Source organism: Mustela nivalis, assembly GCF_964662115.1.
Source record: "Mustela nivalis genome assembly, chromosome: 3".
NCBI classification, from domain to species: domain Eukaryota; kingdom Metazoa; phylum Chordata; class Mammalia; order Carnivora; family Mustelidae; genus Mustela; species Mustela nivalis.
Window position 1 is genome coordinate 8,310,540 of NC_139022.1, and position 6,617 is coordinate 8,317,156.

Below are 6,617 nucleotides of genomic sequence, written 5' to 3' on the forward strand. Positions count from 1 at the left end.
TCAGGTCTTGTGGTGGGAACTTTCGCCATCTTGGTCCTGTGTTCTCCTGTCTGAGCTCAGGTCTTGTGGAGGGAACTTTCGCCATCTTTGGTAGCCCTTCCTGCCAGCCCAACATTCCAACCTTTTGCTTAATATAATGGTGTCAGGGGCGTCGACTTGGTTCTGGCTACTTCCTGCTGACAGGGGGCGTTGTCATAGGGGTAGTTGGAAGTGGGCAGGCAAGAGTAGGGCTGGAGGAGGAGTTGATTGACGGATACTTGGGCAAGTTCTTGTAGGCGACCCTGCAAGTACCGGAAAAGACAGGGAGCAACTGAGATAAGAAGGAGGATTATGCATACAGGTCCCACCAGAGGGAGCAGCCAGGTTACCCAGTTGTAGGGGTCCAGGCCCCAAGAGGACGTGTCTCGCCACAGTGCTTGGATCCGATCCCTGAGTTCTTTGATCTTGGAAGTAACTATACCTGATTGGTTAGCAAAGTAACAACATTCTTCATTTAAGAATAGGCAGGCCCCCAGGCCCCCCCTTTTTCGGCGGTCAGAAGGTCTAAGGCCCGTCGGTTCTGTAGAGCTAAGGCTGCCAGGCTGGTGACTTGGGTCTGTAGGGCTGTGAGGGAGTCAGCAACCTGTTCCATATCATCATTCACAGCTTGGGAGAGTTTGTAATAAAAGTCTATGGAGGTTCCTATCCCTGCTGTTCCAGTTGCCACCCCTATGGCTACTCCTGCCCCTATTATGAATGGAAGGAAGACGGCCCTTTTTTCACGGTGTTGGGGGAATAGGATGGACAGCAGCTGGGATTCAGAGTAAATGGTGGTAGAAGGAGATAGTAGGATGAATATACAGCCCAGGGAGTCATTAGTGGTCAGGCAGCGATAGATTCCCTGAGGGCACGAGAGAAATATTCCCGAGGGAGTACAATACAGGAGGGAGGAGTTAGTGATGTTTGCAGCTGCAGTGGTAAGGGGGGAGGACACATTAATAATAGGTATGTTTTCCCCAATGGGGCTAATATAAACCGTACTATTTGTGGTCGTGGAGTTGGGGAGTGGCCAATCCATAGGGAGGAGCATCCCTACAATGTTAGAACATGTTGAAAAAGGGAAACAGATCCAGCAGTCACTGTCACCGTTTTTCGACACATTTCACCATAGGTTGTAACTAGAGTTCAGGAGGGCCACTGTCCGTTGTTCAGTGGTAGGGGATTTTTGGATGCTACCGAGATTAATGCCCTTATAGACCAGGTAGTTGGGGGGTTGGAGTCGTTTAGTCAGGTCCTTGACTGCTGTTTTAATGTGCTCACGGCTAGCCTGGTCCTGGACCACCCCCCCCATCGGAGAGGCCGACCTGACCCAGATAGGTCCAGCAAACTTTTGAAGACCTGGGGTAGATGTTGCAGGGGGCAATACCTCATTTGGCTGTCACAAGGTCAGAGACCCAATAGGTTTTCTGGTCATACATACAGGTTGTCGGTTCCTTTCCCCGGTAGCAGGTTGCAGGCATATAAGTAAAGGCTGAAAAATAGCGAGAAGTACCTGAACCCCTCATGCAGCTAGACTCACATGATTCCACCTGGCTTGTCTGGATTAGAGGAATATGAGAAGGGGCCCTAACCAAGCGGAGTTTGGTGGGGCCTGTTATCTGGGAGGTCCAATTAGTCTCTGTGGGTGCCCGCTTGAGATTGTTGATATGTACCCATGCAGAGTGCCCCAACAGTTTCACAGCAGTTGGGGTGGTAAGGACAACTGTATAAGGCCCAGTCCACCGAGTTTGTAAGGAGTCTGGCCGCAAGCTTTTGAGGATGACCTGGTCCCCAGGGGATAGATCTCGTATACCCCCTTCGGAAGCATGGTTGCTAGGGGCTGGGATGATAGTGTCAGTGTGAGCCCTTAAGAGAGCTCGGAGGAGAGTAAGATAAGGTAGATAGGATAAAAGAGGTGGGGAAATGGCCAGAAGGCTATGATTTATAAGAAAGGGCCCGCCGTACAGTAATTCGAATGGGCTTAAGCCCGAAGGCCCGCGGGGCATAGCCCGGAGTCTGGTGAGAGCCAGGGGCAGAAGTGTGGGCCAGGAAAGACGGGTCTCTAGCATAAGTTTGGCGAGTTGGGCTTTCAGCAGCCCATTGGCCTTTTCTACCTTACCCGATGACTGTGGGTGGTACGGGATGTGAAGTTTCCAGGTTATGTTGAGGCTCTCCGCTACCTGTTGGGTTACACTGGAGATGAAGGCAGGTCCATTGTCTGACTGGAGGGTCCGAGGCAATCCAAACCTCGGGATGATATGCTCGATGAGTATTGTAGCCACTACGTCTGATGTTTCCCGAGCCATAGGGTATGCCTCGATCCAACCTGCGAACGTATCAACAAGGTTAATAGGTAGCGAAAGGTTTTATTGCGAGGCATGTGAGTGAAATCCAGTTGCCAGTCTTCCCCTGGCTGATGCCCTCAGAGCTGATGGTTAGGCCCCGGTCTGCAGATTCCTCCTTGTGAATTCACAGCAGAACAGGTTTTGCAAGTCCTGTGGATAACTTCAATTACTTTAGATAAGGAAGGATAATAGAACAATGGCTGAAGGAATTGGTGGAGAGCCTTTGGGCCAATATGGAGGGATCGGTGGATGTCAGTAATCAGGGTGTGCGCCAGATTGGCTGGCAGGGCAATCTTGTCCTGAATGTAGATCCACCCCTTATCTCCAATTTTTCCTCCCCGTGCCTGGAGGGCTTGTGTTTCCTCTGTAGAGTAGGAAGGCTGGTGAGGGGTGTTAAGAAAGATAGGAGACGCAGGGGTACTTAGGGCCGTTTGTCTGGCCACTGAGTCTGCCCTGTTGTTGCCTAGGGAGACCAGATCCCTGGTTGTTTGGTGGCCTCGACAGTGGACAATTGCTACCTCAGTGGGCAGACTAAGGGCCTCAAGCAACTTGGCAATGAGGGGTCCATTAGTTATAGGGGTGCCCTTGGTAGTTAGGAACCCCCGTTCTTGCCAAAGAGCAGAGTGTGTGTGAGTTATGAAGTAGGCATATTTAGAGTCTGTAAATGGTGACTCATTGTCCCTTCGACAGGTGTAATGCCCTGGTGAAAGCTACGAGTTCAACCTTCTGGGAAGTGGTTCCGATTGGGATGGGAGCTGTCTCTAATACCGCGTCCATAGTGACTACAGCATAAGCAGCGTGCCTGTGGCCATCTGAGGCCAGGAGGGAGCTGCCATCTACAAAGAGCACACGGTCAGGGTTGGATAGTGGTTGATCAGAGAGACCGGGATGGGGAGGAGTGAGGTCTTCTATAAGTTGTAGGCAGGAGTAAACAGGTTCCGGGGTGGGTGAGGGTATAGGCAGTAAAGTCACGGGGTTTAAGCAGGGGGAGGTAGAGAGAGAGATATGAGAGTTTTCTAGAAATATCAGATGGAATAGTTGGAGACAAGAAGGAGTCAGATGGGCCAGAGATCGGTGGCTAAGGAGGTCTGTGAGTCGGTGGTGAGAGTAGACCGTGATAGGCTGCCCTAAGGTAAGTTTAAGGGCCTCCTTTGTAAGAGAAGCGGCTGCCGCTAGGGCTCTGAGGCGAGGTTGCCATCCCCGGGCGGTGGCATCCAGTTGCTTGGATAGGTAGGCTATAGCCCTATGCGTAGGTCACACCTGTTGTGTTAGGAGGCTGGTGGCAGAGCCGGAGCGCTCATCGGTGTAGAGATGAAACGGTTTAAAGATATCAGGTAGGGCTAAAACTGGCCTGGTGGTAAGGCGGTCTCTCAGCTTAAGGAATGACTGGCTGATTGAAGTGGGATCAGTCAGGGGACCCTGGGGGGTCTCTTTAGCTGCTGGTACAGAGGACGGGCCAGGATAGAGAAATTTGGAATCCAATGTCTAAAGAACCCGACCAACCCAAGAAAAGATAGTATCTCATCCGCCGTTTGGGGAGGTTGGAGTTCTTGGAGGAGTCTTATGCGGTCCCCAGTAAGGGACTTAGAAGTGGGAGTCAGGAATATGCCCAGATAGGTAACCGAAGGGGCACACAATTGGGCTTTAGAGGGGGTGACTCGATATCCCTTGGCCCCCAGGAAATTAAGTAGGGTGGAAGTGTCGTCTTGGGAGACCGAGAGGGAGGGGCTACAGAGGAGGAGGTCATCCACATACTGTAGTAGAGTGCTGGCCTTAAGGGCGCACTGCTGTAAATCTGTAGTCAAGGCCTGGCCAAAAATGTGGGGGCTATCCCTGATCCCCTGGGGTAGGACAGTCCAAGTTAGTTGTCCAGAAACTTGTGTGTCGGGATCCTCCCAGGTGAAGGCAAAGAGAAAATAAGAATCAGGTTGCAGGGGGATAGTGAAAAAGACATCTTTTAGGTCCAGTACAGTAAAGTGAGAGGTGTTTGGGGGAACGCGAGACAATAGGGTGTAGGGGTTAGGAACAACTGGGTGCAGGGTGACCACGGCCTCATTAATAAGTGTAAGGTCTTGCACCAGTCGATAAGCCCCTGAGGGCTTGCGTACTGGGAGGATAGGGGTGTTACAGGGAGAACTGATGGGGATCAGGAGTCCCTGACGTTTAAGCCATTCTATGATAGGTTTCAGGCCCCAGCGGTGGGCTAAGGAAATAGGAAACTGAGCTCGAGAGGGAAACTTAGAGTTATCCTTAAGCTGTACTTTAACCGGAGTAAGGTGGGAAGCAATGATGGGCTCTGAGATGTCCCACACCTGAGGGTCTACAGTAGGTAGGTCATCTGGAGCAGGGGTCGAGGGAGTGGAGAGATGTAAGATGAGACGGGTTGAGGTGGAGGGAGGAGAAGAAGGAGAGAGACAGATAGTTGCCCTCAGTTTCTGGAGAATGTCCCTACCCAGTAGAGGGACCGGGCAGGAAGGAATGATTAGGAACAAGTGGGAGAAGGGGTACCCATCCAGGCTACAGGTAAGGGGAAGGGTCACCCTAGGGTTGGAGGAGGTCCCATCGATCCCCATAACAGTAATTGGTGAGGTTCGAGTAAGTCCCGAGTAGGAAGGCAGAACAGAGTAGGTAGCCCCCGTGTCCAGCAAAAAAGAGATGGACTTACCCACTACCTGGAGCGTAACCCTGGGCTCGGCCTGGGTGAGAGGGGTGGCCGAGTCTGGGCTTCGTCAGTCGTCCTCCAATCCAAGCAGTTGAAAGGCCGGACTTACTGTCTCGGGGGGTCCCCCACGTTGAGGCGCCGAAGATACCCCGAGGTTAGGGCAGTCGGATTTCCAGTGGCCCATCAAATGGCATTGAGGGCAAGGCCGAGTTGGCGGCTTTGGATTGGGGCACTGGCGAGCCCAGTGTCCCTCGGTCCCGCATTTGAAACAGGCCCCCGGGGGGGGGTGCGGTTGGTTGCCCCTCTCTGCTGGCTCCCGGAGCCGGCTGGCCGCAGGGCTGCTACCAAGGCTTGGGTCTGCAACTGAACCTTTTGCTGGAGTCTGGCTTGTCGTTTAAGCTCAGCCGCCTCCTCACAGGAATTAAAAACCTTAAATGCCATTTTCACCAAGTCAGAAATGGGGGTCTGAGCGCCCTCCTCAGCCTTCTTTAACTTTCTCCGTATATCTGGCGCCGATTGAGAGATAAAATGAGTAGCCAGTACCGTGGCCCCCGCAGGGGAGGCAGGGTCCAAGCCAGTGTACTGGGTTAAGGCCTCGGTCAATCGGTTAAGAAACATAGCAGGGTTCTCATCAGGGGCCTGGACAATCTCCCTAATCTTTTCATAATTAACAGCCTTATTAGAAGCTGCCCGCATGCCGGCTATGAGACATTGGACCATGCGGTCGCGGCGCAAGCTGCCATCTTGGCCATCCTGATAATCCCAACCTGGTTCTACAGCTGGGACTGCCTGGGCTCCAACTGGCATGGCAGCATCAGTGAGATGGACCTGATCTGCGTGCTCCCGGGCAGCAGCCTGGATGCATTCCCTCTCCTCTGTGGTGAGGGTGGTGGTCTGGACCACATGTAAATCATGCCAGGTGAGGTCATAGGCTTAGGCTAGATATTGGAATTCTTTAATATAGTTATCAGGACTGGCCGAAAAGGAGCCCAAACGTTTCTCAATTTGGGAAAGGTCCTGTAGAGTGAAGGGTGCATGGACTCGAACAACTCCCTCAGCTCCAGCAACCTCCCTTAGGGGGAAGACTAACTCAGGGGAGGGTTTTTGAGCCCTAGTGCGGGTGGAGATGGGAGGGGAGGCTGGAGGGGATGTAGGGGAAGGTTCTGGGGGTCCGCATCAGGAGCAGACTCAGGTTTTGGGGGTTGATGGGATGAGATGGGAGTCCAGGTGGAAGGGGTGGAAGGGCTGGAAGGGACCGAAAGGGGGGTGGTTGGAGCAGCGGGAGGATTAGGGGGCATAGGGAGAGAGGGGCCTTGGGGTGGGGGATCGCGATAAGGAGGAGGAGGAAGAGGAGCCCGGGCCCCTCTCGTCGGTGGGTGGGTGAAGCTCTCCGGAGGTTTAGAGAGGGGAGAATCAGAGAGGAGAGATGGGGAGGAGAGTTCCGGGTCTTTGGGAGCAGTGGGTGGCAGGGTAGGGGGAGGGGAGCGGGCCAAGAGGACCTGAGAGGTGGAGCAGTGAGAGCAGAGGGAGGGGCGAGAGCGCAGGGTCCAGAAAGCCTGACATAAGGGACCTCGACCCATTTGCCCTGGTGT